The following is a 24,918-nucleotide window of genomic DNA, read 5'->3' on the forward strand; positions in this document are numbered from 1 at the left end:
AAAAAAAAAGACGAATTTTGATTTTTGAATTTCGAAGGATCACCTCGATTAATATTTTGCACATGAAAAAAGGTTACGAAGTCATGGGCAAAGAAATGGTTATATAGAATTAGAAGGGTTAGACTAACGGATGCGATCATACCAACTCACATGCACCGGATCCCATCAGAACTCCGAAGTTAAGCGTGTTTGGACGAGAGTAGTACTAGGATGGGTGACCTCCTGGGAAGTCCTCGTGTTGCATCCCCTCACCTTTTTGCGGTATTTTTTTTTTTTTGGTATATTTAGCGGCTTATATGTGTCGTGCTTGGGAGATGAGAGAAAGAAGAAGGAAAACAAAAAAAAAAAGACGAATTTTAATTTTTGAATTTCGAAGGATCACCTCGATTAATATTTTGCACATGAAAAAAGGTTACGAAGTCATGGGCAAAGAAATGGTTATATAGAATTAGAAGGGTTGGACTAACGGATGCGATCATACCAACTCACATGCACCGGATCCCATCAGAACTCCGAAGTTAAGCGAGTTTGGGCGAGAGTAGTACTAGGATGGGTGACCTCCTGGGAAGTCCTCGTGTTGCATCCCCCCACCTTTTTGCGGTATTTTTTTTTTTTTGGTATATTTAGCGGCTTATATGTGTCGTGCTTGGGAGATGAGAGAAAGAAGAAGGAAAACAAAAAAAAAAAAAGACGAATTTTAATTTTTGAATTTCGAAGGATCGCCTCGATTAATATTTTGCACATGAAAAAAGGTTACGAAGTCATGGGCAAAGAAATGGTTATATAGAATTAGAAGGGTTAGACTAACGGATGCGATCATACCAACTCACATGCACCGGATCCCATCAGAACTCCGAAGTTAAGCGAGTTTGGGCGAGAGTAGTACTAGGATGGGTGACCTCCTGGGAAGTCCTCGTGTTGCATCCCCTCACCTTTTTGCGGTATTTTTTTTTTTTGGTATATTTAGCGGCTTATATGTGTCGTGCTTGGGAGATGAGAGAAAGAAGAAGGAAAACAAAAAAAAAAAGACGAATTTTAATTTTTGAATTTCGAAGGATCACCTCGATTAATATTTTGCACATGAAAAAAGGTTACGAAGTCATGGGCAAAGAAATGGTTATATAGAATTAGAAGGGTTAGACTAACGGATGCGATCATACCAACTCACATGCACCGGATCCCATCAGAACTCCGAAGTTAAGCGAGTTTGGGCGAGAGTAGTACTAGGATGGGTGACCTCCTGGGAAGTCCTCGTGTTGCATCCAACCACCTTTTTGCGGTATTTTTTTTTTTTTTGGTATATTTAGCGGCTTATATGTGTCGTGCTTGGGAGATGAGAGAAAGAAGAAGGAAAACAAAAAAAAAAAAAGACGAATTTTAATTTTTGAATTTCGAAGGATCACCTCGATTAATATTTTGCACATGAAAAAAGGTTACGAAGTCATGGGCAAAGAAATGGTTATATAGAATTAGAAGGGTTAGACTAACGGATGCGATCATACCAACTCACATGCACCGGATCCCATCAGAACTCCGAAGTTAAGCGAGTTTGGGCGAGAGTAGTACTAGGATGGGTGACCTCCTGGGAAGTCCTCGTGTTGCATCCCCCCACCTTTTTGCGGTATTTTTTTTTTTTTGGTATATTTAGGGGCTTATATGTGTCGTGCTTGGGAGATGAGAGAAAGAAGAAGGAAAGCAAAAAAAAAAAAAGACGAATTTTAATTTTTGAATTTCGAAGGATCACCTCGATTAATATTTTGCACATGAAAAAAGGTTACGAAGTCATGGGCAAAGAAATGGTTATATAGAATTAGAAGGGTTGGACTAACGGATGCGATCATACCAACTCACATGCACCGGATCCCATCAGAACTCCGAAGTTAAGCGAGTTTGGGCGAGAGTAGTACTAGGATGGGTGACCTCCTGGGAAGTCCTCGTGTTGCATCCCCCCACCTTTTTGCGGTATTTTTTTTTTTTTGGTATATTTAGCGGCTTATATGTGTCGTGCTTGGGAGATGAGAGAAAGAAGAAGGAAACCAAAAAAAAAAAAAGGCGAATTTTAATTTTTGAATTTCGAAGGATCACCTCGATTAATATTTTGCACATGAAAAAAGGTTACGAAGTCATGGGCAAAGAAATGGTTATATAGAATTAGAAGGGTTAGACTAACGGATGCGATCATACCAACTCACATGCACCGGATCCCATCAGAACTCCGAAGTTAAGCGAGTTTGGGCGAGAGTAGTACTAGGATGGGTGACCTCCTGGGAAGTCCTCGTGTTGCATCCCCCCACCTTTTTGCGGTATTTTTTTTTTTTTGGTATATTTAGCGGCTTATATGTGTCGTGCTTGGGAGATGAGAGAAAGAAGAAGGAAAACAAAAAAAAAAAAAGACGAATTTTAATTTTTGAATTTCGAAGGATCACCTCGATTAATATTTTGCACATGAAAAAAGGTTACGAAGTCATGGGCAAAGAAATGGTTATATAGAATTAGAAGGGTTAGACTAACGGATGCGATCATACCAACTCACATGCACCGGATCCCATCAGAACTCCGAAGTTAAGCGAGTTTGGGCGAGAGTAGTACTAGGATGGGTGACCTCCTGGGAAGTCCTCGTGTTGCATCCCCCCACCTTTTTGCGGTATTTTTTTTTTTTTGGTATATTTAGCGGCTTATATGTGTCGTGCTTGGGAGATGAGAGAAAGAAGAAGGAAAACAAAAAAAAAAAAAGACGAATTTTAATTTTTGAATTTCGAAGGATCACCTCGATTAATATTTTGCACATGAAAAAAGGTTACGAAGTCATGGGCAAAGAAATGGTTATATAGAATTAGAAGGGTTAGACTAACGGATGCGATCATACCAACTCACATGCACCGGATCCCATCAGAACTCCGAAGTTAAGCGAGTTTGGGCGAGAGTAGTACTAGGATGGGTGACCTCCTGGGAAGTCCTCGTGTTGCATCCCCCCACCTTTTTGCGGTATTTTTTTTTTTTGGTATATTTAGCGGCTTATATGTGTCGTGCTTGGGAGATGAGAGAAAGAAGAAGGAAAACAAAAAAAAAAAGACGAATTTTAATTTTTGAATTTCGAAGGATCACCTCGATTAATATTTTGCACATGAAAAAAGGTTACGAAGTCATGGGCAAAGAAATGGTTATATAGAATTAGAAGGGTTAGACTAACGGATGCGATCATACCAACTCACATGCACCGGATCCCATCAGAACTCCGAAGTTAAGCGTGTTTGGGCGAGAGTAGTACTAGGATGGGTGACCTCCTGGGAAGTCCTCATGTTGCATCCCCCCACCTTTTTGCGGTATTTTTTTTTTTTGGTATATTTTGCGGCTTATATGTGTCGTGCTTGGGAGATGAGAGAAAGAAGAAGGAAAACAAAAAAAAAAAGACGAATTTTAATTTTTGAATTTCGAAGGATCACCTCGATTAATATTTTGCACATGAAAAAAGGTTACGAAGTCATGGGCAAAGAAATGGTTATATAGAATTAGAAGGGTTGGACTAACGGATGCGATCATACCAACTCACATGCACCGGATCCCATCAGAACTCCGAAGTTAAGCGAGTTTGGGCGAGAGTAGTACTAGGATGGGTGAACTCCTGGGAAGTCCTCGTGTTGCATCCCCCCACCTTTTTGCGGTATTTTTTTTTTTTTGGTATATTTAGCGGCTTATATGTGTCGTGCTTGGGAGATGAGAGAAAGAAGAAGGAAAACAAAAAAAAAAAAAGACGAATTTTGATTTTTGAATTTCGAAGGATCACCTCGATTAATATTTTGCACATGAAAAAAGGTTACGAAGTCATGGGCAAAGAAATGGTTATATAGAATTAGAAGGGTTATACTAACGGATGCGATCATACCAACTCACATGCACCGGATCCCATCAGAACTCCGAAGTTAAGCGAGTTTGGGCGAGAGTAGTACTAGGATGGGTAACCTCTTGGGAAGTCCTCGTGTTGCATCCCCCCACCTTTTTGCGGTATTTTTTTTTTTTTGGTATATTTAGCGGCTTATATGTGTCGTGCTTGGGAGATGAGAGAAAGAAGAAGGAAACCAAAAAAAAAAAAAGGCGAATTTTAATTTTTGAATTTCGAAGGATCACCTCGATTAATATTTTGCACATGAAAAAAGGTTACGAAGTCATGGGCAAAGAAATGGTTATATAGAATTAGAAGGGTTAGACTAACGGATGCGATCATACCAACTCACATGCACCGGATCCCATCAGAACTCCGAAGTTAAGCGAGTTTGGGCGAGAGTAGTACTAGGATGGGTGACCTCCTGGGAAGTCCTCGTGTTGCATCCCCCCACCTTTTTGCGGTATTTTTTTTTTTTTGGTATATTTAGCGGCTTATATGTGTCGTGCTTGGGAGATGAGAGAAAGAAGAAGGAAAACAAAAAAAAAAAAAGACGAATTTTAATTTTTGAATTTCGAAGGATCACCTCGATTAATATTTTGCACATGAAAAAAGGTTACGAAGTCATGGGCAAAGAAATGGTTATATAGAATTAGAAGGGTTAGACTAACGGATGCGATCATACCAACTCACATGCACCGGATCCCATCAGAACTCCGAAGTTAAGCGAGTTTGGGCGAGAGTAGTACTAGGATGGGTGACCTCCTGGGAAGTCCTCGTGTTGCATCCCCCCACCTTTTTGCGGTATTTTTTTTTTTTTGGTATATTTAGCGGCTTATATGTGTCGTGCTTGGGAGATGAGAGAAAGATGAAGGAAAACAAAAAAAAAAAAAGACGAATTTTAATTTTTGAATTTCGAAGGATCACCTCGATTAATATTTTGCACATGAAAAAAGGTTACGAAGTCATGGGCAAAGAAATGGTTATATAGAATTAGAAGGGTTAGACTAACGGATGCGATCATACCAACTCACATGCACCGGATCCCATCAGAACTCCGAAGTTAAGCGAGTTTGGGCGAGAGTAGTACTAGGATGGGTGACCTCCTGGGAAGTCCTCGTGTTGCATCCCCCCATCTTTTTGCGGTATTTTTTTTTTTTGGTATATTTAGCGGCTTATATGTGTCGTGCTTGGGAGATGAGAGAAAGAAGAAGGAAAACAAAAAAAAAAAGACGAATTTTAATTTTTGAATTTCGAAGGATCACCTCGATTAATATTTTGCACATGAAAAAAGGTTACGAAGTCATGGGCAAAGAAATGGTTATATAGAATTAGAAGGGTTATACTAACGGATGCGATCATACCAACTCACATGCACCGGATCCCATCAGAACTCCGAAGTTAAGCGAGTTTGGGCGAGAGTAGTACTAGGATGGGTAACCTCTTGGGAAGTCCTCGTGTTGCATCCCCCCACCTTTTTGCGGTATTTTTTTTTTTTTGGTATATTTAGCGGCTTATATGTGTCGTGCTTGGGAGATGAGAGAAAGAAGAAGGAAAACAAAAAAAAAAAAAGACGAATTTTGATTTTTGAATTTCGAAGGATCACCTCGATTAATATTTTGCACATGAAAAAAGGTTACGAAGTCATGGGCAAAGAAATGGTTATATAGAATTAGAAGGGTTAGACTAACGGATGCGATCATACCAACTCACATGCACCGGATCCCATCAGAACTCCGAAGTTAAGCGTGTTTGGGCGAGAGTAGTACTAGGATGGGTGACCTCCTGGGAAGTCCTCATGTTGCATCCCCCCACCTTTTTGCGGTATTTTTTTTTTTTGGTATATTTTGCGGCTTATATGTGTCGTGCTTGGGAGATGAGAGAAAGAAGAAGGAAAACAAAAAAAAAAGACGAATTTTAATTTTTGAATTTCGAAGGATCACCTCGATTAATATTTTGCACATGAAAAAAGGTTACGAAGTCATGGGCAAAGAAATGGTTATATAGAATTAGAAGGGTTGGACTAACGGATGCGATCATACCAACTCACATGCACCGGATCCCATCAGAACTCCGAAGTTAAGCGAGTTTGGGCGAGAGTAGTACTAGGATGGGTGACCTCCTGGGAAGTCCTCGTGTTGCATCCCCCCACCTTTTTGCGGTATTTTTTTTTTTTTGGTATATTTAGCGGCTTATATGTGTCGTGCTTGGGAGATGAGAGAAAGAAGAAGGAAAACAAAAAAAAAAAAAGACGAATTTTGATTTTTGAATTTCGAAGGATCACCTCGATTAATATTTTGCACATGAAAAAAGGTTACGAAGTCATGGGCAAAGAAATGGTTATATAGAATTAGAAGGGTTAGACTAACGGATGCGATCATACCAACTCACATGCACCGGATCCCATCAGAACTCCGAAGTTAAGCGTGTTTGGACGAGAGTAGTACTAGGATGGGTGACCTCCTGGGAAGTCCTCGTGTTGCATCCCCTCACCTTTTTGCGGTATTTTTTTTTTTTTGGTATATTTAGCGGCTTATATGTGTCGTGCTTGGGAGATGAGAGAAAGAAGAAGGAAAACAAAAAAAAAAAGACGAATTTTAATTTTTGAATTTCGAAGGATCACCTCGATTAATATTTTGCACATGAAAAAAGGTTACGAAGTCATGGGCAAAGAAATGGTTATATAGAATTAGAAGGGTTGGACTAACGGATGCGATCATACCAACTCACATGCACCGGATCCCATCAGAACTCCGAAGTTAAGCGAGTTTGGGCGAGAGTAGTACTAGGATGGGTGACCTCCTGGGAAGTCCTCGTGTTGCATCCCCCCACCTTTTTGCGGTATTTTTTTTTTTTTGGTATATTTAGCGGCTTATATGTGTCGTGCTTGGGAGATGAGAGAAAGAAGAAGGAAAACAAAAAAAAAAAAAGACGAATTTTAATTTTTGAATTTCGAAGGATCGCCTCGATTAATATTTTGCACATGAAAAAAGGTTACGAAGTCATGGGCAAAGAAATGGTTATATAGAATTAGAAGGGTTAGACTAAAGGATGCGATCATACCAACTCACATGCACCGGATCCCATCAGAACTCCGAAGTTAAGCGAGTTTGGGCGAGAGTAGTACTAGGATGGGTGACCTCCTGGGAAGTCCTCGTGTTGCATCCCCTCACCTTTTTGCGGTATTTTTTTTTTTTGGTATATTTAGCGGCTTATATGTGTCGTGCTTGGGAGATGAGAGAAAGAAGAAGGAAAACAAAAAAAAAAAGACGAATTTTAATTTTTGAATTTCGAAGGATCACCTCGATTAATATTTTGCACATGAAAAAAGGTTACGAAGTCATGGGCAAAGAAATGGTTATATAGAATTAGAAGGGTTAGACTAACGGATGCGATCATACCAACTCACATGCACCGGATCCCATCAGAACTCCGAAGTTAAGCGAGTTTGGGCGAGAGTAGTACTAGGATGGGTGACCTCCTGGGAAGTCCTCGTGTTGCATCCAACCACCTTTTTGCGGTATTTTTTTTTTTTTTGGTATATTTAGCGGCTTATATGTGTCGTGCTTGGGAGATGAGAGAAAGAAGAAGGAAAACAAAAAAAAAAAAAGACGAATTTTAATTTTTGAATTTCGAAGGATCACCTCGATTAATATTTTGCACATGAAAAAAGGTTACGAAGTCATGGGCAAAGAAATGGTTATATAGAATTAGAAGGGTTAGACTAACGGATGCGATCATACCAACTCACATGCACCGGATCCCATCAGAACTCCGAAGTTAAGCGAGTTTGGGCGAGAGTAGTACTAGGATGGGTGACCTCCTGGGAAGTCCTCGTGTTGCATCCCCCCACCTTTTTGCGGTATTTTTTTTTTTTTGGTATATTTAGGGGCTTATATGTGTCGTGCTTGGGAGATGAGAGAAAGAAGAAGGAAAGCAAAAAAAAAAAAAGACGAATTTTAATTTTTGAATTTCGAAGGATCACCTCGATTAATATTTTGCACATGAAAAAAGGTTACGAAGTCATGGGCAAAGAAATGGTTATATAGAATTAGAAGGGTTGGACTAACGGATGCGATCATACCAACTCACATGCACCGGATCCCATCAGAACTCCGAAGTTAAGCGAGTTTGGGCGAGAGTAGTACTAGGATGGGTGACCTCCTGGGAAGTCCTCGTGTTGCATCCCCCCACCTTTTTGCGGTATTTTTTTTTTTTTGGTATATTTAGCGGCTTATATGTGTCGTGCTTGGGAGATGAGAGAAAGAAGAAGGAAACCAAAAAAAAAAAAAGGCGAATTTTAATTTTTGAATTTCGAAGGATCACCTCGATTAATATTTTGCACATGAAAAAAGGTTACGAAGTCATGGGCAAAGAAATGGTTATATAGAATTAGAAGGGTTAGACTAACGGATGCGATCATACCAACTCACATGCACCGGATCCCATCAGAACTCCGAAGTTAAGCGAGTTTGGGCGAGAGTAGTACTAGGATGGGTGACCTCCTGGGAAGTCCTCGTGTTGCATCCCCCCACCTTTTTGCGGTATTTTTTTTTTTTTGGTATATTTAGCGGCTTATATGTGTCGTGCTTGGGAGATGAGAGAAAGAAGAAGGAAAACAAAAAAAAAAAAAGACGAATTTTAATTTTTGAATTTCGAAGGATCACCTCGATTAATATTTTGCACATGAAAAAAGGTTACGAAGTCATGGGCAAAGAAATGGTTATATAGAATTAGAAGGGTTAGACTAACGGATGCGATCATACCAACTCACATGCACCGGATCCCATCAGAACTCCGAAGTTAAGCGAGTTTGGGCGAGAGTAGTACTAGGATGGGTGACCTCCTGGGAAGTCCTCGTGTTGCATCCCCCCACCTTTTTGCGGTATTTTTTTTTTTTTGGTATATTTAGCGGCTTATATGTGTCGTGCTTGGGAGATGAGAGAAAGAAGAAGGAAAACAAAAAAAAAAAAAGACGAATTTTAATTTTTGAATTTCGAAGGATCACCTCGATTAATATTTTGCACATGAAAAAAGGTTACGAAGTCATGGGCAAAGAAATGGTTATATAGAATTAGAAGGGTTGGACTAACGGATGCGATCATACCAACTCACATGCACCGGATCGCATCAGAACTCCGAAGTTAAGCGAGTTTGGGCGAGAGTAGTACTAGGATGGGTGACCTCCTGGGAAGTCCTCGTGTTGCATCCCCCCACCTTTTTGCGGTATTTTTTTTTTTTTGGTATATTTAGCGGCTTATATGTGTCGTGCTTGGGAGATGAGAGAAAGAAGAAGGAAAACAAAAAAAAAAAAAGACGAATTTTAATTTTTGAATTTCGAAGGATCGCCTCGATTAATATTTTGCACATGAAAAAAGGTTACGAAGTCATGGGCAAAGAAATGGTTATATAGAATTAGAAGGGTTAGACTAACGGATGCGATCATACCAACTCACATGCACCGGATCCCATCGGAACTCCGAAGTTAAGCGAGTTTGGGCGAGAGTAGTACTAGGATGGGTGACCTCCTGGGAAGTCCTCGTGTTGCATCCCCCCACCTTTTTGCGGTATTTTTTTTTTTTTGGTATATTTAGCGGCTTATATGTGTCGTGCTTGGGAGATGAGAGAAAGAAGAAGGAAAACAAAAAAAAAAAAAGACGAATTTTAATTTTTGAATTTCGAAGGATCACCTCGATTAATATTTTGCACATGAAAAAAGGTTACGAAGTCATGGGCAAAGAAATGGTTATATAGAATTAGAAGGGTTAGACTAACGGATGCGATCATACCAACTCACATGCACCGGATCCCATCAGAACTCCGAAGTTAAGCGAGTTTGGGCGAGAGTAGTACTAGGATGGGTGACCTCCTGGGAAGTCCTCGTGTTGCATCCCCCCACCTTTTTGCGGTATTTTTTTTTTTTGGTATATTTAGCGGCTTATATGTGTCGTGCTTGGGAGATGAGAGAAAGAAGAAGGAAAACAAAAAAAAAAAGACGAATTTTAATTTTTGAATTTCGAAGGATCACCTCGATTAATATTTTGCACATGAAAAAAGGTTACGAAGTCATGGGCAAAGAAATGGTTATATAGAATTAGAAGGGTTAGACTAACGGATGCGATCATACCAACTCACATGCACCGGATCCCATCAGAACTCCGAAGTTAAGCGAGTTTGGGCGAGAGTAGTACTAGGATGGGTGACCTCCTGGGAAGTCCTCGTGTTGCATCCCCCCACCTTTTTGCGGTATTTTTTTTTTTTTGGTATATTTAGGGGCTTATATGTGTCGTGCTTGGGAGATGAGAGAAAGAAGAAGGAAAGCAAAAAAAAAAAAAGACGAATTTTAATTTTTGAATTTCGAAGGATCACCTCGATTAATATTTTGCACATGAAAAAAGGTTACGAAGTCATGGGCAAAGAAATGGTTATATAGAATTAGAAGGGTTGGACTAACGGATGCGATCATACCAACTCACATGCACCGGATCCCATCAGAACTCCGAAGTTAAGCGAGTTTGGGCGAGAGTAGTACTAGGATGGGTGACCTCCTGGGAAGTCCTCGTGTTGCATCCCCCCACCTTTTTGCGGTATTTTTTTTTTTTTGGTATATTTAGCGGCTTATATGTGTCGTGCTTGGGAGATGAGAGAAAGAAGAAGGAAACCAAAAAAAAAAAAAGGCGAATTTTAATTTTTGAATTTCGAAGGATCACCTCGATTAATATTTTGCACATGAAAAAAGGTTACGAAGTCATGGGCAAAGAAATGGTTATATAGAATTAGAAGGGTTAGACTAACGGATGCGATCATACCAACTCACATGCACCGGATCCCATCAGAACTCCGAAGTTAAGCGAGTTTGGGCGAGAGTAGTACTAGGATGGGTGACCTCCTGGGAAGTCCTCGTGTTGCATCCCCCCACCTTTTTGCGGTATTTTTTTTTTTTTGGTATATTTAGCGGCTTATATGTGTCGTGCTTGGGAGATGAGAGAAAGAAGAAGGAAAACAAAAAAAAAAAAAGACGAATTTTAATTTTTGAATTTCGAAGGATCACCTCGATTAATATTTTGCACATGAAAAAAGGTTACGAAGTCATGGGCAAAGAAATGGTTATATAGAATTAGAAGGGTTAGACTAACGGATGCGATCATACCAACTCACATGCACCGGATCCCATCAGAACTCCGAAGTTAAGCGAGTTTGGGCGAGAGTAGTACTAGGATGGGTGACCTCCTGGGAAGTCCTCGTGTTGCATCCCCCCACCTTTTTGCGGTATTTTTTTTTTTTTGGTATATTTAGCGGCTTATATGTGTCGTGCTTGGGAGATGAGAGAAAGAAGAAGGAAAACAAAAAAAAAAAAAGACGAATTTTAATTTTTGAATTTCGAAGGATCACCTCGATTAATATTTTGCACATGAAAAAAGGTTACGAAGTCATGGGCAAAGAAATGGTTATATAGAATTAGAAGGGTTAGACTAACGGATGCGATCATACCAACTCACATGCACCGGATCCCATCAGAACTCCGAAGTTAAGCGAGTTTGGGCGAGAGTAGTACTAGGATGGGTGACCTCCTGGGAAGTCCTCGTGTTGCATCCCCCCACCTTTTTGCGGTATTTTTTTTTTTTGGTATATTTAGCGGCTTATATGTGTCGTGCTTGGGAGATGAGAGAAAGAAGAAGGAAAACAAAAAAAAAAAGACGAATTTTAATTTTTGAATTTCGAAGGATCACCTCGATTAATATTTTGCACATGAAAAAAGGTTACGAAGTCATGGGCAAAGAAATGGTTATATAGAATTAGAAGGGTTAGACTAACGGATGCGATCATACCAACTCACATGCACCGGATCCCATCAGAACTCCGAAGTTAAGCGTGTTTGGGCGAGAGTAGTACTAGGATGGGTGACCTCCTGGGAAGTCCTCATGTTGCATCCCCCCACCTTTTTGCGGTATTTTTTTTTTTTGGTATATTTTGCGGCTTATATGTGTCGTGCTTGGGAGATGAGAGAAAGAAGAAGGAAAACAAAAAAAAAAAGACGAATTTTAATTTTTGAATTTCGAAGGATCACCTCGATTAATATTTTGCACATGAAAAAAGGTTACGAAGTCATGGGCAAAGAAATGGTTATATAGAATTAGAAGGGTTGGACTAACGGATGCGATCATACCAACTCACATGCACCGGATCCCATCAGAACTCCGAAGTTAAGCGAGTTTGGGCGAGAGTAGTACTAGGATGGGTGACCTCCTGGGAAGTCCTCGTGTTGCATCCCCCCACCTTTTTGCGGTATTTTTTTTTTTTGGTATATTTAGCGGCTTATATGTGTCGTGCTTGGGAGATGAGAGAAAGAAGAAGGAAAACAAAAAAAAAAAAAGACGAATTTTGATTTTTGAATTTCGAAGGATCACCTCGATTAATATTTTGCACATGAAAAAAGGTTACGAAGTCATGGGCAAAGAAATGGTTATATAGAATTAGAAGGGTTAGACTAACGGATGCGATCATACCAACTCACATGCACCGGATCCCATCAGAACTCCGAAGTTAAGCGTGTTTGGGCGAGAGTAGTACTAGGATGGGTGACCTCCTGGGAAGTCCTCGTGTTGCATCCCCCCACCTTTTTGCGGTATTTTTTTTTTTTTGGTATATTTTGCGGCTTATATGTGTCGTGCTTGGGAGATGAGAGAAAGAAGAAGGAAAACAAAAAAAAAAAGACGAATTTTAATTTTTGAATTTCGAAGGATCACCTCGATTAATATTTTGCACATGAAAAAAGGTTACGAAGTCATGGGCAAAGAAATGGTTATATAGAATTAGAAGGGTTGGACTAACGGATGCGATCATACCAACTCACATGCACCGGATCGCATCAGAACTCCGAAGTTAAGCGAGTTTGGGCGAGAGTAGTACTAGGATGGGTGACCTCCTGGGAAGTCCTCGTGTTGCATCCCCCCACCTTTTTGCGGTATTTTTTTTTTTTTGGTATATTTAGCGGCTTATATGTGTCGTGCTTGGGAGATGAGAGAAAGAAGAAGGAAAACAAAAAAAAAAAAAGACGAATTTTAATTTTTGAATTTCGAAGGATCGCCTCGATTAATATTTTGCACATGAAAAAAGGTTACGAAGTCATGGGCAAAGAAATGGTTATATAGAATTAGAAGGGTTAGACTAACGGATGCGATCATACCAACTCACATGCACCGGATCCCATCGGAACTCCGAAGTTAAGCGAGTTTGGGCGAGAGTAGTACTAGGATGGGTGACCTCCTGGGAAGTCCTCGTGTTGCATCCCCCCACCTTTTTGCGGTATTTTTTTTTTTTTGGTATATTTAGCGGCTTATATGTGTCGTGCTTGGGAGATGAGAGAAAGAAGAAGGAAAACAAAAAAAAAAAAAGACGAATTTTAATTTTTGAATTTCGAAGGATCACCTCGATTAATATTTTGCACATGAAAAAAGGTTACGAAGTCATGGGCAAAGAAATGGTTATATAGAATTAGAAGGGTTAGACTAACGGATGCGATCATACCAACTCACATGCACCGGATCCCATCAGAACTCCGAAGTTAAGCGAGTTTGGGCGAGAGTAGTACTAGGATGGGTGACCTCCTGGGAAGTCCTCGTGTTGCATCCCCCCACCTTTTTGCGGTATTTTTTTTTTTTGGTATATTTAGCGGCTTATATGTGTCGTGCTTGGGAGATGAGAGAAAGAAGAAGGAAAACAAAAAAAAAAAGACGAATTTTAATTTTTGAATTTCGAAGGATCACCTCGATTAATATTTTGCACATGAAAAAAGGTTACGAAGTCATGGGCAAAGAAATGGTTATATAGAATTAGAAGGGTTAGACTAACGGATGCGATCATACCAACTCACATGCACCGGATCCCATCAGAACTCCGAAGTTAAGCGAGTTTGGGCGAGAGTAGTACTAGGATGGGTGACCTCCTGGGAAGTCCTCGTGTTGCATCCCCCCACCTTTTTGCGGTATTTTTTTTTTTTGGTATATTTAGCGGCTTATATGTGTCGTGCTTGGGAGATGAGAGAAAGAAGAAGGAAAACAAAAAAAAAAAGACGAATTTTAATTTTTGAATTTCGAAGGATCACCTCGATTAATATTTTGCACATGAAAAAAGGTTACGAAGTCATGGGCAAAGAAATGGTTATATAGAATTAGAAGGGTTAGACTAACGGATGCGATCATACCAACTCACATGCACCGGATCCCATCAGAACTCCGAAGTTAAGCGTGTTTGGGCGAGAGTAGTACTAGGATGGGTGACCTCCTGGGAAGTCCTCATGTTGCATCCCCCCACCTTTTTGCGGTATTTTTTTTTTTTGGTATATTTTGCGGCTTATATGTGTCGTGCTTGGGAGATGAGAGAAAGAAGAAGGAAAACAAAAAAAAAAAGACGAATTTTAATTTTTGAATTTCGAAGGATCACCTCGATTAATATTTTGCACATGAAAAAAGGTTACGAAGTCATGGGCAAAGAAATGGTTATATAGAATTAGAAGGGTTGGACTAACGGATGCGATCATACCAACTCACATGCACCGGATCCCATCAGAACTCCGAAGTTAAGCGAGTTTGGGCGAGAGTAGTACTAGGATGGGTGACCTCCTGGGAAGTCCTCGTGTTGCATCCCCCCACCTTTTTGCGGTATTTTTTTTTTTTGGTATATTTAGCGGCTTATATGTGTCGTGCTTGGGAGATGAGAGAAAGAAGAAGGAAAACAAAAAAAAAAAAAGACGAATTTTGATTTTTGAATTTCGAAGGATCACCTCGATTAATATTTTGCACATGAAAAAAGGTTACGAAGTCATGGGCAAAGAAATGGTTATATAGAATTAGAAGGGTTAGACTAACGGATGCGATCATACCAACTCACATGCACCGGATCCCATCAGAACTCCGAAGTTAAGCGTGTTTGGGCGAGAGTAGTACTAGGATGGGTGACCTCCTGGGAAGTCCTCGTGTTGCATCCCCCCACCTTTTTGCGGTATTTTTTTTTTTTTGGTATATTTTGCGGCTTATATGTGTCGTGCTTGGGAGATGAGAGAAAGAAGAAGGAAAACAAAAAAAAAAAGACGAATTTTAATTTTTGAATTTCGAAGGATCACCTCGATTAATATTTTGCACATGAAAAAAGGTTACGAAGTCATGGGCAAAGAAATGGTTATATAGAATTAGAAGGGTTGGACTAACGGATGCGATCATACCAACTCACATGCACCGGATCGCATCAGAACTCCGAAGTTAAGCGAGTTTGGGCGAGAGTAGTACTAGGATGGGTGACCTCCTGGGAAGTCCTCGTGTTGCATCCCCCCACCTTTTTGCGGTATTTTTTTTTTTTTGGTATATTTAGCGGCTTATATGTGTCGTGCTTGGGAGATGAGAGAAAGAAGAAGGAAAACAAAAAAAAAAAAAGACGAATTTTAATTTTTGAATTTCGAAGGATCGCCTCGATTAATATTTTGCACATGAAAAAAGGTTACGAAGTCATGGGCAAAGAAATGGTTATATAGAATTAGAAGGGTTAGACTAACGGATGCGATCATACCAACTCACATGCACCGGATCCCATCGGAACTCCGAAGTTAAGCGAGTTTGGGCGAGAGTAGTACTAGGATGGGTGACCTCCTGGGAAGTCCTCGTGTTGCATCCCCCCACCTTTTTGCGGTATTTTTTTTTTTTTGGTATATTTAGCGGCTTATATGTGTCGTGCTTGGGAGATGAGAGAAAGAAGAAGGAAAACAAAAAAAAAAAAAGACGAATTTTAATTTTTGAATTTCGAAGGATCACCTCGATTAATATTTTGCACATGAAAAAAGGTTACGAAGTCATGGGCAAAGAAATGGTTATATAGAATTAGAAGGGTTGGACTAACGGATGCGATCATACCAACTCACATGCACCGGATCCCATCAGAACTCCGAAGTTAAGCGAGTTTGGGCGAGAGTAGTACTAGGATGGGTGACCTCCTGGGAAGTCCTCGTGTTGCATCCCCCCACCTTTTTGCGGTATTTTTTTTTTTTGGTATATTTAGCGGCTTATATGTGTCGTGCTTGGGAGATGAGAGAAAGAAGAAGGAAAACAAAAAAAAAAAAAGACGAATTTTGATTTTTGAATTTCGAAGGATCACCTCGATTAATATTTTGCACATGAAAAAAGGTTACGAAGTCATGGGCAAAGAAATGGTTATATAGAATTAGAAGGGTTAGACTAACGGATGCGATCATACCAACTCACATGCACCGGATCCCATCAGAACTCCGAAGTTAAGCGTGTTTGGGCGAGAGTAGTACTAGGATGGGTGACCTCCTGGGAAGTCCTCGTGTTGCATCCCCCCACCTTTTTGCGGTATTTTTTTTTTTTTGGTATATTTTGCGGCTTATATGTGTCGTGCTTGGGAGATGAGAGAAAGAAGAAGGAAAACAAAAAAAAAAAGACGAATTTTAATTTTTGAATTTCGAAGGATCACCTCGATTAATATTTTGCACATGAAAAAAGGTTACGAAGTCATGGGCAAAGAAATGGTTATATAGAATTAGAAGGGTTGGACTAACGGATGCGATCATACCAACTCACATGCACCGGATCGCATCAGAACTCCGAAGTTAAGCGAGTTTGGGCGAGAGTAGTACTAGGATGGGTGACCTCCTGGGAAGTCCTCGTGTTGCATCCCCCCACCTTTTTGCGGTATTTTTTTTTTTTTGGTATATTTAGCGGCTTATATGTGTCGTGCTTGGGAGATGAGAGAAAGAAGAAGGAAAACAAAAAAAAAAAAAGACGAATTTTAATTTTTGAATTTCGAAGGATCGCCTCGATTAATATTTTGCACATGAAAAAAGGTTACGAAGTCATGGGCAAAGAAATGGTTATATAGAATTAGAAGGGTTAGACTAACGGATGCGATCATACCAACTCACATGCACCGGATCCCATCGGAACTCCGAAGTTAAGCGAGTTTGGGCGAGAGTAGTACTAGGATGGGTGACCTCCTGGGAAGTCCTCGTGTTGCATCCCCCCACCTTTTTGCGGTATTTTTTTTTTTTTGGTATATTTAGCGGCTTATATGTGTCGTGCTTGGGAGATGAGAGAAAGAAGAAGGAAAACAAAAAAAAAAAAAGACGAATTTTAATTTTTGAATTTCGAAGGATCACCTCGATTAATATTTTGCACATGAAAAAAGGTTACGAAGTCATGGGCAAAGAAATGGTTATATAGAATTAGAAGGGTTAGACTAACGGATGCGATCATACCAACTCACATGCACCGGATCCCATCAGAACTCCGAAGTTAAGCGAGTTTGGGCGAGAGTAGTACTAGGATGGGTGACCTCCTGGGAAGTCCTCGTGTTGCATCCCCCCACCTTTTTGCGGTATTTTTTTTTTTTGGTATATTTAGCGGCTTATATGTGTCGTGCTTGGGAGATGAGAGAAAGAAGAAGGAAAACAAAAAAAAAAAGACGAATTTTAATTTTTGAATTTCGAAGGATCACCTCGATTAATATTTTGCACATGAAAAAAGGTTACGAAGTCATGGGCAAAGAAATGGTTATATAGAATTAGAAGGGTTAGACTAACGGATGCGATCATACCAACTCACATGCACCGGATCCCATCAGAACTCCGAAGTTAAGCGAGTTTGGGCGAGAGTAGTACTAGGATGGGTGACCTCCTGGGAAGTCCTCGTGTTGCATCCCCCCACCTTTTTGCGGTATTTTTTTTTTTTTGGTATATTTAGCGGCTTATATGTGTCGTGCTTGGGAGATGAGAGAAAGAAGAAGGAAAACAAAAAAAAAAAAAGACGAATTTTAATTTTTGAATTTCGAAGGATCACCTCGATTAATATTTTGCACATGAAAAAAGGTTACGAAGTCATGGGCAAAGAAATGGTTATATAGAATTAGAAGGGTTAGACTAACGGATGCGATCATACCAACTCACATGCACCGGATCCCATCAGAACTCCGAAGTTAAGCGTGTTTGGGCGAGAGTAGTACTAGGATGGGTGACCTCCTGGGAAGTCCTCGTGTTGCATCCCCCCACCTTTTTGCGGTATTTTTTTTTTTTGGTATATTTTGCGGCTTATATGTGTCGTGCTTGGGAGATGAGAGAAAGAAGAAGGAAAACAAAAAAAAAAAGACGAATTTTAATTTTTGAATTTCGAAGGATCACCTCGATTAATATTTTGCACATGAAAAAAGGTTACGAAGTCATGGGCAAAGAAATGGTTATATAGAATTAGAAGGGTTGGACTAACGGATGCGATCATACCAACTCACATGCACCGGATCCCATCAGAACTCCGAAGTTAAGCGAGTTTGGGCGAGAGTAGTACTAGGATGGGTGACCTCCTGGGAAGTCCTCGTGTTGCATCCCCCCACCTTTTTGCGGTATTTTTTTTTTTTGGTATATTTAGCGGCTTATATGTGTCGTGCTTGGGAGATGAGAGAAAGAAGAAGGAAAACAAAAAAAAAAAAAGACGAATTTTAATTTTTGAATTTCGAAGGATCGCCTCGATTAATATTTTGCACATGAAAAAAGGTTACGAAGTCATGGGCAAAGAAATGGTTATATAGAATTAGAAGGGTTAGACTAACGGATGCGATCATACCAACTCACATGCACCGGATCCCATCAGAACTCCGAAGTTAAGCGAGTTTGGGCGAGAGTAGTACTAGGATGGGTGACCTCCTGGGAAGTCCTCGTGCTGCATCCCCCCACCTTTTTGCGGTATTTTTTTTTTTTTGGTATATTTAGCGGCTTATATGTGTCGTGCTTGGGAGATGAGAGAAAGAAGAAGGAAAACAAAAAAAAAAAAAGACGAATTTTAATTTTTGAATTTCGAAGGATCACCTCGATTAATATATTGCACATGAAAAAAGGTTACGAAGTCATGGGCAAAGAAATGGTTATATAGAATTAGAAGGGTTAGACTAACGGATGCGATCATACCAACTCACATGCACCGGATCCCATCAGAACTCCGAAGTTAAGCGAGTTTGGGCGAGAGTAGTACTAGGATGGGTGACCTCCTGGGAAGTCCTCGTGTTGCATCCCCCCACCTTTTTGCGGTATTTTTTTTTTTTTGGTATATTTAGCGGCTTATATGTGTCGTGCTTGGGAGATGAGAGAAAGAAGAAGGAAAACAAAAAAAAAAAAAGACGAATTTTAATTTTTGAATTTCGAAGGATCACCTCGATTAATATTTTGCACATGAAAAAAGGTTACGAAGTCATGGGCAAAGAAATGGTTATATAGAATTAGAAGGGTTAGACTAACGGATGCGATCATACCAACTCACATGCACCGGATCCCATCAGAACTCCGAAGTTAAGCGAGTTTGGGCGAGAGTAGTACTAGGATGGGTGACCTCCTGGGAAGTCCTCGTGTTGCATCCCCCCACCTTTTTGCGGTATTTTTTTTTTTTTGGTATATTTAGCGGCTTATATGTGTCGTGCTTGGGAGATGAGAGAAAGAAGAAGGAAAACAAAAAAAAAAAAGACGAATTTTAATTTTTGAATTTCGAAGGATCACCTCGATTAATATTTTGCACATGAAAAAAGGTTACGAAGTCATGGGCAAAGAAATGGTTATATAGAATTAGAAGGGTTAGACTAACGGATGCGATCATACCAACTCACATGCACCGGATCCCATCAGAACTCCGAAGTTAAGCGAGTTTGGGCGAGAGTAGTACTAGGATGGGTGACCTCCTGGGAAGTCCTCGTGTTGCATCCCCCCACCTTTTTGCGGTATTTTTTTTTTTTTGGTATATTTAGCGGCTTATATGTGTCGTGCTTGGGAGATGAGAGAAAGAAGAAGGAAAACAAAAAAAAAAAAAGACGAATTTTAATTTTTGAATTTCGAAGGATCACCTCGATTAATATTTTGCACATGAAAAAAGGTTACGAAGTCATGGGCAAAGAAATGGTTATATAGAATTAGAAGGGTTAGCCTAACGGATGCGATCATACCAACTCACATGCACCGGATCCCATCAGAACTCCGAAGTTAAGCGAGTTTGGGCGAGAGTAGTACTAGGATGGGTGACCTCCTGGGAAGTCCTCGTGTTGCATCCCCCCACCTTTTTGCGGTATTTTTTTTTTTTTGGTATATTTAGCGGCTTATATGTGTCGTGCTTGGGAGATGAGAGAAAGAAGAAGGAAAACAAAAAAAAAAAAAGACGAATTTTAATTTTTGAATTTCGAAGGATCACCTCGATTAATATTTTGCACATGAAAAAAGGTTACGAAGTCATGGGCAAAGAAATGGTTATATAGAATTAGAAGGGTTAGACTAACGGATGCGATCATACCAACTCACATGCACCGGATCCCATCAGAACTCCGAAGTTAAGCGAGTTTGGGCGAGAGTAGTACTAGGATGGGTGACCTCCTGGGAAGTCCTCGTGTTGCATCCCCCCACCTTTTTGCGGTATTTTTTTTTTTTTGGTATATTTAGCGGCTTATATGTGTCGTGCTTGGGAGATGAGAGAAAGAAGAAGGAAAACAAAAAAAAAAAGTGAAATTTTAATTTTTGAATTTCGAAGGATCACCTCGATTAATATTTGGCACATGAAAAAAGGTTACGAAGTCATGGGCAAAGAAATGGTTATATAGAATTAGAAGGGTTAGACTAACGGATGCGATCATACCAACTAACATGCACCGGATCCCATCAGAACTCCGAAGTTAAGCGAGTTTGGGCGAGAGTAGTACTAGGATGGGTGACCTCCTGGGAAGTCCTCGTGTTGCATCCCCCCACCTTTTTGCGGTATTTTTTTTTTTTTTTTTGGTATATTTAGCGGCTTATATGTGTCGTGCTTGGGAGATGAGAGAAAGAAGAAGGAAAAAAAAAAAAAAAAGACGAATTTTAATTTTTGAATTTCGAAGGATCACCTCGATTAATATTTTGCACATGAAAAAAGGTTACCAAGTCATGGGCAAAGAAATGGTTATATAGAATTAGAAGGGTTAGACGAACGGATGCGATCATACCAACTCACATGCACCGGATCCCATCAGAACTCCGAAGTTAAGCGAGTTTGGGCGAGAGTAGTACTAGGATGGGTGACCTCCTGGGAAGTCCTCGTGTTGCATCCGCCCACCTTTTTGCGGTATTTTTTTTTTTTTTTTTTTGGTATATTTAGCGGCTTATATGTGTCGTGCTTGGGAGATGAGAGAAAGAAGAAGGAAAAAAAAAAAGACGAATATTAATTTTTGAATTTCGAAGGATCACCTCGATTAATATTTTGCACATGAAAAAAGGTTACGAAGTCATGGGCAAAGAAATGGTTATATAGAATTAGAAGGGTTAGACTAACGGATGCGATCATACCAACTCACATGCACCGGATCCCATCAGAACTCCGAAGTTAAGCGAGTTTGTGCGAGGGTAGTACCAGGATGGGTGACCTCTTGGGAAGTCCTCGTGTTGCATCCCCCCACCTTTTTGCGGTATTTTTTTATTTTTTATTTGGTATATTTAGCGGCTTATATGTGTCGTGCTTGGGAGATGAGAGAAAGAAGAAGGAAAAAAAAAAAAAAAAGACGAATTTTAATTTTTGAATTTCGAAGTATCACCTCGATTAATATTTTGCACATGGAAAAAGGTTACGAAATCATGGGCAAAGAAATGGTTATATAGAATTAGAAGGGTTAGACTAACGGATGCGATCATACCAACTCACATGCACCGGATCCCATCAGAACTCCGAAGTTAAGCGAGTTTGGGCGAGAGTAGTACTAGGATGGGTGACCTCCTGGGAAGTCCTCGTGTTGCATCCCCCCACCTTTTTGCGGTATTTTTTTTTTTTTGGTATATTTAGCGGCTTATATGTGTCGTGCTTGGGAGATGAGAGAAAGAAGAAGGAAAACAAAAAAAAAAAGACGAATTTTAATTTTTGAATTTCGAAGGATCACCTCGATTAATATTTTGCACATGAAAAAAGGTTATGAAGTCATGGGCAAAGAAATGGTTATATAGAATTAGAAGGGTTAGACGAACGGATGCGATCATACCAACTCACATGCACCGGATCCCATCAGAACTCCGAAGTTAAGCGAGTTTGGGCGAGAGTAGTACTAGGATGGGTGACCTCCTGGGAAGTCCTCGTGTTGCATCCCCCCACCTTTTTGCGGTATTTTTTTTTTTTTTTTTTTGGTATATTTAGCGGCTTATATGTGTCGTGCTTGGGAGATGAGAGAAAGAAGAAGGAATACAAAAAAAAAAAGACGAATTTTAATTTTTGAATTTCGAAGGATCACCTCGATTAATATTTTGCACATGAAAAAAGGTTACGAAGTCATGGGCAAAGAAATGGTTATATAGAATTAGAAGGGTTAGACTAACGGATGCGATCATACCAACTCACATGCACCGGATCCCATCAGAACTCCGAAGTTAAGCGAGTTTGGGCGAGAGTAGTACTAGGATGGGTGACCTCCTGGGAAGTCCTCGTGTTGCATCCCCCCACCTTTTTGCGGTTTTTTTTTTTTTTTGGTATATTTAGCGGCTTATATGTGTCGTGCTTGGGAGATGAGAGAAAGAAGAAGGAAAACAAAAAAAAAAAGACGAATTTTAATTTTTGAATTTCGAAGGATCACCTCGATTAATATTTTGCACATGAAAAAAGGTTACGAAGTCATGGGCAAAGAAATGGCTATATAGAATTAGAAGGGTTAGACGAACGGATGCGATCATACCAACTCACATGCACCGGATCCCATCAGAACTCCGAAGTTAAGCGAGTTTGGGCGAGAGTAGTACTAGGATGGGTGACTTCCTGGGAAGTCCTCGTGTTGCATCCCCCCACCTTTTTGCGGTATTTTTTTTTTTTTTTTTTGGTATATTTAGCGGCTTATATGTGTCGTGCTTGGGAGATGAGAGAAAGAAGAAGGAAAAAAAAAAAAGACGAATATTAATTTTTGAATTTCGAAGGATCACCTCGATTAATATTTTGCACATGGAAAAAGGTTACGAAATCATGGGCAAAGAAATGGTTATATAGAATTAGAAGGGTTACACTAACGGATGCGATCATACCAACTCACATGCACCGGATCACATCAGAACTCCGAAGTTAAGCAAGTTTGGGCGAGAGTAGTACTAGGATGGGTGACCTCCTGGGAAGTCCTCGTGTTGCATCCCCCCACCTTTTTGCGGTATTTTTTTTTTTTTTTTTTTGGTATATTTAGCGGCTTATATGTGTCGTGCTTGGGAGATGAGAGAAAGAAGAAGGAATACAAAAAAAAAAAGACGAATTTTAATTTTTGAATTTCGAAGGATCACCTCGATTAATATTTTGCACATGAAAAAAGGTTACGAAGTCATGGGCAAAGAAATGGTTATATAGAATTAGAAGGGTTTGCCTAACGGATGCGATCATACCAACTCACATGCACCGGATCCCATCAGAACTCCGAAGTTAAGCGAGTTTGGGCGAGAGTAGTACTAGGATGGGTGACCTCCTGGGAAGTCCTCGTGTTGCATCCCCCCACCTTTTTGCGGTATTTTTTTTTTTTTTTTTGGTATATTTAGCGGCTTATATGTGTCGTGCTTGGGAGATGAGAGAAAGAAGAAGGAAAAAAAAAAAAAAAAGACGAATTTTAATTTTTGAATTTCGAAGGATCACCTCGATTAATATTTTGCACATGAAAAAAGGTTACCAAGTCATGGGCAAAGAAATGGTTATATAGAATTAGAAGGGTTAGACTAACGGATGCGATCATACCAACTCACATGCACCGGATCCCATCAGAACTCCGAAGTTAAGCGAGTTTGGGCGAGAGTAGTACTAGGATGGGTGACCTCCTGGGAAGTCCTCGTGTTGCATCCCCCCACCTTTTTGCGGTATTTTTTTTTTTTTGGTATATTTAGCGGCTTATATGTGTCGTGCTTGGGAGATGAGAGAAAGAAGAAGGAAAACAAAAAAAAAAAAGACGAATTTTAATTTTTGAATTTCGAAGGATCACCTCGATTAATATTTTGCACATGAAAAAAGGTTACGAAGTCATGGGCAAAGAAATGGTTATATAGAATTAGAAGGGTTAGACTAACGGATGCGATCATACCAACTCACATGCACCGGATCCCATCAGAACTCCGAAGTTAAGCGAGTTTGGGCGAGAGTAGTACTAGGATGGGTGACCTCCTGGGAAGTCCTCGTGTTGCATCCCCCCACCTTTTTGCGGTATTTTTTTTTTTTTGGTATATTTAGCGGCTTATATGTGTCGTGCTTGGGAGATGAGAGAAAGAAGAAGGAAAACAAAAAAAAAAAAAGACGAATTTTAATTTTTGAATTTCGAAGGATCACCTCGATTAATATTTTGCACATGAAAAAAGGTTACGAAGTCATGGGCAAAGAAATGGTTATATAGAATTAGAAGGGTTAGCCTAACGGATGCGATCATACCAACTCACATGCACCGGATCCCATCAGAACTCCGAAGTTAAGCGAGTTTGGGCGAGAGTAGTACTAGGATGGGTGACCTCCTGGGAAGTCCTCGTGTTGCATCCCCCCACCTTTTTGCGGTATTTTTTTTTTTTTGGTATATTTAGCGGCTTATATGTGTCGTGCTTGGGAGATGAGAGAAAGAAGAAGGAAAACAAAAAAAAAAAAAGACGAATTTTAATTTTTGAATTTCGAAGGATCACCTCGATTAATATTTTGCACATGAAAAAAGGTTACGAAGTCATGGGCAAAGAAATGGTTATATAGAATTAGAAGGGTTAGACTAACGGATGCGATCATACCAACTCACATGCACCGGATCCCATCAGAACTCCGAAGTTAAGCGAGTTTGGGCGAGAGTAGTACTAGGATGGGTGACCTCCTGGGAAGTCCTCGTGTTGCATCCCCCCACCTTTTTGCGGTATTTTTTTTTTTTTGGTATATTTAGCGGCTTATATGTGTCGTGCTTGGGAGATGAGAGAAAGAAGAAGGAAAACAAAAAAAAAAAGTGAAATTTTAATTTTTGAATTTCGAAGGATCACCTCGATTAATATTTGGCACATGAAAAAAGGTTAC

General features: G+C 40.0%; 73 non-coding genes across 73 annotated transcripts; all 73 read left to right on the plus strand.

Annotated features, from left to right (window-relative positions):
* The first annotated feature begins 128 nt into the window (after positions 1–128).
* LOC137723890 (5S ribosomal RNA) lies at positions 129–247 on the plus strand. Its single transcript, XR_011067043.1, has one exon. It is a non-coding gene; the product is annotated as a 5S ribosomal RNA (ribosomal RNA).
* A 220-nt stretch (positions 248–467) lies between these two features.
* On the plus strand, positions 468–586 carry LOC137723917 (5S ribosomal RNA). The gene has a single exon (XR_011067068.1). It is a non-coding gene; the product is annotated as a 5S ribosomal RNA (ribosomal RNA).
* Positions 587–808: 222 nt separating this feature from the next.
* On the plus strand, positions 809–927 carry LOC137723928 (5S ribosomal RNA). The gene has a single exon (XR_011067079.1). It is a non-coding gene; the product is annotated as a 5S ribosomal RNA (ribosomal RNA).
* Positions 928–1,146: 219 nt separating this feature from the next.
* On the plus strand, positions 1,147–1,265 carry LOC137723844 (5S ribosomal RNA). Its single transcript, XR_011067000.1, has one exon. It is a non-coding gene; the product is annotated as a 5S ribosomal RNA (ribosomal RNA).
* A 223-nt stretch (positions 1,266–1,488) lies between these two features.
* On the plus strand, positions 1,489–1,607 carry LOC137723942 (5S ribosomal RNA). The gene has a single exon (XR_011067091.1). It is a non-coding gene; the product is annotated as a 5S ribosomal RNA (ribosomal RNA).
* Positions 1,608–1,829: 222 nt separating this feature from the next.
* Positions 1,830–1,948, plus strand: LOC137723954 (5S ribosomal RNA). The gene has a single exon (XR_011067102.1). It is a non-coding gene; the product is annotated as a 5S ribosomal RNA (ribosomal RNA).
* A 222-nt stretch (positions 1,949–2,170) lies between these two features.
* Positions 2,171–2,289, plus strand: LOC137723966 (5S ribosomal RNA). The gene has a single exon (XR_011067106.1). It is a non-coding gene; the product is annotated as a 5S ribosomal RNA (ribosomal RNA).
* A 222-nt stretch (positions 2,290–2,511) lies between these two features.
* Positions 2,512–2,630, plus strand: LOC137723977 (5S ribosomal RNA). The gene has a single exon (XR_011067107.1). It is a non-coding gene; the product is annotated as a 5S ribosomal RNA (ribosomal RNA).
* Positions 2,631–2,852: 222 nt separating this feature from the next.
* On the plus strand, positions 2,853–2,971 carry LOC137723984 (5S ribosomal RNA). Its single transcript, XR_011067109.1, has one exon. It is a non-coding gene; the product is annotated as a 5S ribosomal RNA (ribosomal RNA).
* A 219-nt stretch (positions 2,972–3,190) lies between these two features.
* LOC137723909 (5S ribosomal RNA) lies at positions 3,191–3,309 on the plus strand. Its single transcript, XR_011067061.1, has one exon. It is a non-coding gene; the product is annotated as a 5S ribosomal RNA (ribosomal RNA).
* A 219-nt stretch (positions 3,310–3,528) lies between these two features.
* LOC137723896 (5S ribosomal RNA) lies at positions 3,529–3,647 on the plus strand. Its single transcript, XR_011067049.1, has one exon. It is a non-coding gene; the product is annotated as a 5S ribosomal RNA (ribosomal RNA).
* A 222-nt stretch (positions 3,648–3,869) lies between these two features.
* Positions 3,870–3,988, plus strand: LOC137723869 (5S ribosomal RNA). The gene has a single exon (XR_011067023.1). It is a non-coding gene; the product is annotated as a 5S ribosomal RNA (ribosomal RNA).
* A 222-nt stretch (positions 3,989–4,210) lies between these two features.
* Positions 4,211–4,329, plus strand: LOC137723985 (5S ribosomal RNA). Its single transcript, XR_011067110.1, has one exon. It is a non-coding gene; the product is annotated as a 5S ribosomal RNA (ribosomal RNA).
* Positions 4,330–4,551: 222 nt separating this feature from the next.
* LOC137723986 (5S ribosomal RNA) lies at positions 4,552–4,670 on the plus strand. Its single transcript, XR_011067111.1, has one exon. It is a non-coding gene; the product is annotated as a 5S ribosomal RNA (ribosomal RNA).
* A 222-nt stretch (positions 4,671–4,892) lies between these two features.
* Positions 4,893–5,011, plus strand: LOC137723987 (5S ribosomal RNA). The gene has a single exon (XR_011067112.1). It is a non-coding gene; the product is annotated as a 5S ribosomal RNA (ribosomal RNA).
* Positions 5,012–5,230: 219 nt separating this feature from the next.
* Positions 5,231–5,349, plus strand: LOC137723871 (5S ribosomal RNA). Its single transcript, XR_011067025.1, has one exon. It is a non-coding gene; the product is annotated as a 5S ribosomal RNA (ribosomal RNA).
* Positions 5,350–5,571: 222 nt separating this feature from the next.
* On the plus strand, positions 5,572–5,690 carry LOC137723910 (5S ribosomal RNA). Its single transcript, XR_011067062.1, has one exon. It is a non-coding gene; the product is annotated as a 5S ribosomal RNA (ribosomal RNA).
* A 218-nt stretch (positions 5,691–5,908) lies between these two features.
* Positions 5,909–6,027, plus strand: LOC137723988 (5S ribosomal RNA). Its single transcript, XR_011067113.1, has one exon. It is a non-coding gene; the product is annotated as a 5S ribosomal RNA (ribosomal RNA).
* A 222-nt stretch (positions 6,028–6,249) lies between these two features.
* On the plus strand, positions 6,250–6,368 carry LOC137723891 (5S ribosomal RNA). Its single transcript, XR_011067044.1, has one exon. It is a non-coding gene; the product is annotated as a 5S ribosomal RNA (ribosomal RNA).
* A 220-nt stretch (positions 6,369–6,588) lies between these two features.
* On the plus strand, positions 6,589–6,707 carry LOC137723989 (5S ribosomal RNA). Its single transcript, XR_011067115.1, has one exon. It is a non-coding gene; the product is annotated as a 5S ribosomal RNA (ribosomal RNA).
* A 222-nt stretch (positions 6,708–6,929) lies between these two features.
* LOC137723991 (5S ribosomal RNA) lies at positions 6,930–7,048 on the plus strand. Its single transcript, XR_011067117.1, has one exon. It is a non-coding gene; the product is annotated as a 5S ribosomal RNA (ribosomal RNA).
* A 219-nt stretch (positions 7,049–7,267) lies between these two features.
* LOC137723845 (5S ribosomal RNA) lies at positions 7,268–7,386 on the plus strand. The gene has a single exon (XR_011067001.1). It is a non-coding gene; the product is annotated as a 5S ribosomal RNA (ribosomal RNA).
* A 223-nt stretch (positions 7,387–7,609) lies between these two features.
* On the plus strand, positions 7,610–7,728 carry LOC137723992 (5S ribosomal RNA). The gene has a single exon (XR_011067118.1). It is a non-coding gene; the product is annotated as a 5S ribosomal RNA (ribosomal RNA).
* Positions 7,729–7,950: 222 nt separating this feature from the next.
* On the plus strand, positions 7,951–8,069 carry LOC137723993 (5S ribosomal RNA). The gene has a single exon (XR_011067119.1). It is a non-coding gene; the product is annotated as a 5S ribosomal RNA (ribosomal RNA).
* Positions 8,070–8,291: 222 nt separating this feature from the next.
* Positions 8,292–8,410, plus strand: LOC137723994 (5S ribosomal RNA). The gene has a single exon (XR_011067120.1). It is a non-coding gene; the product is annotated as a 5S ribosomal RNA (ribosomal RNA).
* A 222-nt stretch (positions 8,411–8,632) lies between these two features.
* Positions 8,633–8,751, plus strand: LOC137723996 (5S ribosomal RNA). Its single transcript, XR_011067121.1, has one exon. It is a non-coding gene; the product is annotated as a 5S ribosomal RNA (ribosomal RNA).
* A 222-nt stretch (positions 8,752–8,973) lies between these two features.
* LOC137723879 (5S ribosomal RNA) lies at positions 8,974–9,092 on the plus strand. Its single transcript, XR_011067033.1, has one exon. It is a non-coding gene; the product is annotated as a 5S ribosomal RNA (ribosomal RNA).
* A 222-nt stretch (positions 9,093–9,314) lies between these two features.
* On the plus strand, positions 9,315–9,433 carry LOC137723851 (5S ribosomal RNA). The gene has a single exon (XR_011067006.1). It is a non-coding gene; the product is annotated as a 5S ribosomal RNA (ribosomal RNA).
* A 222-nt stretch (positions 9,434–9,655) lies between these two features.
* LOC137723997 (5S ribosomal RNA) lies at positions 9,656–9,774 on the plus strand. The gene has a single exon (XR_011067122.1). It is a non-coding gene; the product is annotated as a 5S ribosomal RNA (ribosomal RNA).
* Positions 9,775–9,993: 219 nt separating this feature from the next.
* Positions 9,994–10,112, plus strand: LOC137723998 (5S ribosomal RNA). The gene has a single exon (XR_011067123.1). It is a non-coding gene; the product is annotated as a 5S ribosomal RNA (ribosomal RNA).
* Positions 10,113–10,334: 222 nt separating this feature from the next.
* LOC137723999 (5S ribosomal RNA) lies at positions 10,335–10,453 on the plus strand. The gene has a single exon (XR_011067124.1). It is a non-coding gene; the product is annotated as a 5S ribosomal RNA (ribosomal RNA).
* Positions 10,454–10,675: 222 nt separating this feature from the next.
* Positions 10,676–10,794, plus strand: LOC137724000 (5S ribosomal RNA). Its single transcript, XR_011067125.1, has one exon. It is a non-coding gene; the product is annotated as a 5S ribosomal RNA (ribosomal RNA).
* Positions 10,795–11,016: 222 nt separating this feature from the next.
* LOC137724001 (5S ribosomal RNA) lies at positions 11,017–11,135 on the plus strand. The gene has a single exon (XR_011067126.1). It is a non-coding gene; the product is annotated as a 5S ribosomal RNA (ribosomal RNA).
* Positions 11,136–11,357: 222 nt separating this feature from the next.
* Positions 11,358–11,476, plus strand: LOC137724003 (5S ribosomal RNA). Its single transcript, XR_011067128.1, has one exon. It is a non-coding gene; the product is annotated as a 5S ribosomal RNA (ribosomal RNA).
* A 219-nt stretch (positions 11,477–11,695) lies between these two features.
* Positions 11,696–11,814, plus strand: LOC137723911 (5S ribosomal RNA). Its single transcript, XR_011067063.1, has one exon. It is a non-coding gene; the product is annotated as a 5S ribosomal RNA (ribosomal RNA).
* Positions 11,815–12,033: 219 nt separating this feature from the next.
* Positions 12,034–12,152, plus strand: LOC137724004 (5S ribosomal RNA). The gene has a single exon (XR_011067129.1). It is a non-coding gene; the product is annotated as a 5S ribosomal RNA (ribosomal RNA).
* A 221-nt stretch (positions 12,153–12,373) lies between these two features.
* On the plus strand, positions 12,374–12,492 carry LOC137723861 (5S ribosomal RNA). Its single transcript, XR_011067016.1, has one exon. It is a non-coding gene; the product is annotated as a 5S ribosomal RNA (ribosomal RNA).
* Positions 12,493–12,712: 220 nt separating this feature from the next.
* Positions 12,713–12,831, plus strand: LOC137723880 (5S ribosomal RNA). Its single transcript, XR_011067034.1, has one exon. It is a non-coding gene; the product is annotated as a 5S ribosomal RNA (ribosomal RNA).
* Positions 12,832–13,053: 222 nt separating this feature from the next.
* Positions 13,054–13,172, plus strand: LOC137723852 (5S ribosomal RNA). Its single transcript, XR_011067007.1, has one exon. It is a non-coding gene; the product is annotated as a 5S ribosomal RNA (ribosomal RNA).
* Positions 13,173–13,394: 222 nt separating this feature from the next.
* LOC137724005 (5S ribosomal RNA) lies at positions 13,395–13,513 on the plus strand. Its single transcript, XR_011067130.1, has one exon. It is a non-coding gene; the product is annotated as a 5S ribosomal RNA (ribosomal RNA).
* Positions 13,514–13,732: 219 nt separating this feature from the next.
* LOC137724006 (5S ribosomal RNA) lies at positions 13,733–13,851 on the plus strand. The gene has a single exon (XR_011067131.1). It is a non-coding gene; the product is annotated as a 5S ribosomal RNA (ribosomal RNA).
* A 219-nt stretch (positions 13,852–14,070) lies between these two features.
* Positions 14,071–14,189, plus strand: LOC137723912 (5S ribosomal RNA). The gene has a single exon (XR_011067064.1). It is a non-coding gene; the product is annotated as a 5S ribosomal RNA (ribosomal RNA).
* Positions 14,190–14,408: 219 nt separating this feature from the next.
* Positions 14,409–14,527, plus strand: LOC137724009 (5S ribosomal RNA). The gene has a single exon (XR_011067134.1). It is a non-coding gene; the product is annotated as a 5S ribosomal RNA (ribosomal RNA).
* A 221-nt stretch (positions 14,528–14,748) lies between these two features.
* LOC137723862 (5S ribosomal RNA) lies at positions 14,749–14,867 on the plus strand. Its single transcript, XR_011067017.1, has one exon. It is a non-coding gene; the product is annotated as a 5S ribosomal RNA (ribosomal RNA).
* Positions 14,868–15,087: 220 nt separating this feature from the next.
* Positions 15,088–15,206, plus strand: LOC137723883 (5S ribosomal RNA). The gene has a single exon (XR_011067036.1). It is a non-coding gene; the product is annotated as a 5S ribosomal RNA (ribosomal RNA).
* A 222-nt stretch (positions 15,207–15,428) lies between these two features.
* LOC137723853 (5S ribosomal RNA) lies at positions 15,429–15,547 on the plus strand. The gene has a single exon (XR_011067008.1). It is a non-coding gene; the product is annotated as a 5S ribosomal RNA (ribosomal RNA).
* A 222-nt stretch (positions 15,548–15,769) lies between these two features.
* On the plus strand, positions 15,770–15,888 carry LOC137724021 (5S ribosomal RNA). The gene has a single exon (XR_011067144.1). It is a non-coding gene; the product is annotated as a 5S ribosomal RNA (ribosomal RNA).
* A 221-nt stretch (positions 15,889–16,109) lies between these two features.
* LOC137723863 (5S ribosomal RNA) lies at positions 16,110–16,228 on the plus strand. Its single transcript, XR_011067018.1, has one exon. It is a non-coding gene; the product is annotated as a 5S ribosomal RNA (ribosomal RNA).
* A 220-nt stretch (positions 16,229–16,448) lies between these two features.
* LOC137723884 (5S ribosomal RNA) lies at positions 16,449–16,567 on the plus strand. Its single transcript, XR_011067037.1, has one exon. It is a non-coding gene; the product is annotated as a 5S ribosomal RNA (ribosomal RNA).
* Positions 16,568–16,789: 222 nt separating this feature from the next.
* Positions 16,790–16,908, plus strand: LOC137723854 (5S ribosomal RNA). The gene has a single exon (XR_011067009.1). It is a non-coding gene; the product is annotated as a 5S ribosomal RNA (ribosomal RNA).
* Positions 16,909–17,130: 222 nt separating this feature from the next.
* On the plus strand, positions 17,131–17,249 carry LOC137724033 (5S ribosomal RNA). The gene has a single exon (XR_011067155.1). It is a non-coding gene; the product is annotated as a 5S ribosomal RNA (ribosomal RNA).
* A 219-nt stretch (positions 17,250–17,468) lies between these two features.
* On the plus strand, positions 17,469–17,587 carry LOC137724036 (5S ribosomal RNA). Its single transcript, XR_011067158.1, has one exon. It is a non-coding gene; the product is annotated as a 5S ribosomal RNA (ribosomal RNA).
* Positions 17,588–17,809: 222 nt separating this feature from the next.
* LOC137723864 (5S ribosomal RNA) lies at positions 17,810–17,928 on the plus strand. Its single transcript, XR_011067019.1, has one exon. It is a non-coding gene; the product is annotated as a 5S ribosomal RNA (ribosomal RNA).
* Positions 17,929–18,147: 219 nt separating this feature from the next.
* On the plus strand, positions 18,148–18,266 carry LOC137724037 (5S ribosomal RNA). Its single transcript, XR_011067159.1, has one exon. It is a non-coding gene; the product is annotated as a 5S ribosomal RNA (ribosomal RNA).
* A 221-nt stretch (positions 18,267–18,487) lies between these two features.
* On the plus strand, positions 18,488–18,606 carry LOC137723873 (5S ribosomal RNA). The gene has a single exon (XR_011067027.1). It is a non-coding gene; the product is annotated as a 5S ribosomal RNA (ribosomal RNA).
* Positions 18,607–18,828: 222 nt separating this feature from the next.
* On the plus strand, positions 18,829–18,947 carry LOC137724038 (5S ribosomal RNA). Its single transcript, XR_011067160.1, has one exon. It is a non-coding gene; the product is annotated as a 5S ribosomal RNA (ribosomal RNA).
* Positions 18,948–19,169: 222 nt separating this feature from the next.
* Positions 19,170–19,288, plus strand: LOC137724040 (5S ribosomal RNA). Its single transcript, XR_011067162.1, has one exon. It is a non-coding gene; the product is annotated as a 5S ribosomal RNA (ribosomal RNA).
* A 221-nt stretch (positions 19,289–19,509) lies between these two features.
* On the plus strand, positions 19,510–19,628 carry LOC137724041 (5S ribosomal RNA). The gene has a single exon (XR_011067163.1). It is a non-coding gene; the product is annotated as a 5S ribosomal RNA (ribosomal RNA).
* A 222-nt stretch (positions 19,629–19,850) lies between these two features.
* On the plus strand, positions 19,851–19,969 carry LOC137724042 (5S ribosomal RNA). Its single transcript, XR_011067164.1, has one exon. It is a non-coding gene; the product is annotated as a 5S ribosomal RNA (ribosomal RNA).
* A 222-nt stretch (positions 19,970–20,191) lies between these two features.
* Positions 20,192–20,310, plus strand: LOC137724044 (5S ribosomal RNA). The gene has a single exon (XR_011067165.1). It is a non-coding gene; the product is annotated as a 5S ribosomal RNA (ribosomal RNA).
* A 220-nt stretch (positions 20,311–20,530) lies between these two features.
* On the plus strand, positions 20,531–20,649 carry LOC137723885 (5S ribosomal RNA). The gene has a single exon (XR_011067038.1). It is a non-coding gene; the product is annotated as a 5S ribosomal RNA (ribosomal RNA).
* Positions 20,650–20,873: 224 nt separating this feature from the next.
* LOC137723855 (5S ribosomal RNA) lies at positions 20,874–20,992 on the plus strand. The gene has a single exon (XR_011067010.1). It is a non-coding gene; the product is annotated as a 5S ribosomal RNA (ribosomal RNA).
* Positions 20,993–21,213: 221 nt separating this feature from the next.
* LOC137723897 (5S ribosomal RNA) lies at positions 21,214–21,332 on the plus strand. The gene has a single exon (XR_011067050.1). It is a non-coding gene; the product is annotated as a 5S ribosomal RNA (ribosomal RNA).
* Positions 21,333–21,557: 225 nt separating this feature from the next.
* Positions 21,558–21,676, plus strand: LOC137724045 (5S ribosomal RNA). Its single transcript, XR_011067166.1, has one exon. It is a non-coding gene; the product is annotated as a 5S ribosomal RNA (ribosomal RNA).
* Positions 21,677–21,896: 220 nt separating this feature from the next.
* LOC137723817 (5S ribosomal RNA) lies at positions 21,897–22,015 on the plus strand. Its single transcript, XR_011066974.1, has one exon. It is a non-coding gene; the product is annotated as a 5S ribosomal RNA (ribosomal RNA).
* Positions 22,016–22,241: 226 nt separating this feature from the next.
* Positions 22,242–22,360, plus strand: LOC137723818 (5S ribosomal RNA). Its single transcript, XR_011066975.1, has one exon. It is a non-coding gene; the product is annotated as a 5S ribosomal RNA (ribosomal RNA).
* A 220-nt stretch (positions 22,361–22,580) lies between these two features.
* LOC137723875 (5S ribosomal RNA) lies at positions 22,581–22,699 on the plus strand. The gene has a single exon (XR_011067029.1). It is a non-coding gene; the product is annotated as a 5S ribosomal RNA (ribosomal RNA).
* A 221-nt stretch (positions 22,700–22,920) lies between these two features.
* Positions 22,921–23,039, plus strand: LOC137723902 (5S ribosomal RNA). Its single transcript, XR_011067054.1, has one exon. It is a non-coding gene; the product is annotated as a 5S ribosomal RNA (ribosomal RNA).
* Positions 23,040–23,265: 226 nt separating this feature from the next.
* On the plus strand, positions 23,266–23,384 carry LOC137723819 (5S ribosomal RNA). Its single transcript, XR_011066976.1, has one exon. It is a non-coding gene; the product is annotated as a 5S ribosomal RNA (ribosomal RNA).
* A 224-nt stretch (positions 23,385–23,608) lies between these two features.
* LOC137723820 (5S ribosomal RNA) lies at positions 23,609–23,727 on the plus strand. Its single transcript, XR_011066977.1, has one exon. It is a non-coding gene; the product is annotated as a 5S ribosomal RNA (ribosomal RNA).
* A 221-nt stretch (positions 23,728–23,948) lies between these two features.
* Positions 23,949–24,067, plus strand: LOC137723821 (5S ribosomal RNA). Its single transcript, XR_011066978.1, has one exon. It is a non-coding gene; the product is annotated as a 5S ribosomal RNA (ribosomal RNA).
* A 222-nt stretch (positions 24,068–24,289) lies between these two features.
* LOC137723824 (5S ribosomal RNA) lies at positions 24,290–24,408 on the plus strand. Its single transcript, XR_011066980.1, has one exon. It is a non-coding gene; the product is annotated as a 5S ribosomal RNA (ribosomal RNA).
* Positions 24,409–24,630: 222 nt separating this feature from the next.
* On the plus strand, positions 24,631–24,749 carry LOC137723825 (5S ribosomal RNA). The gene has a single exon (XR_011066981.1). It is a non-coding gene; the product is annotated as a 5S ribosomal RNA (ribosomal RNA).
* Positions 24,750–24,918: the final 169 nt, after the last annotated feature.

The sequence above is a fragment of the Pyrus communis genome, chromosome 17 (assembly GCF_963583255.1).
Source record: "Pyrus communis chromosome 17, drPyrComm1.1, whole genome shotgun sequence".
In the NCBI taxonomy this organism is placed as follows: Eukaryota; Viridiplantae; Streptophyta; class Magnoliopsida; order Rosales; family Rosaceae; genus Pyrus; species Pyrus communis.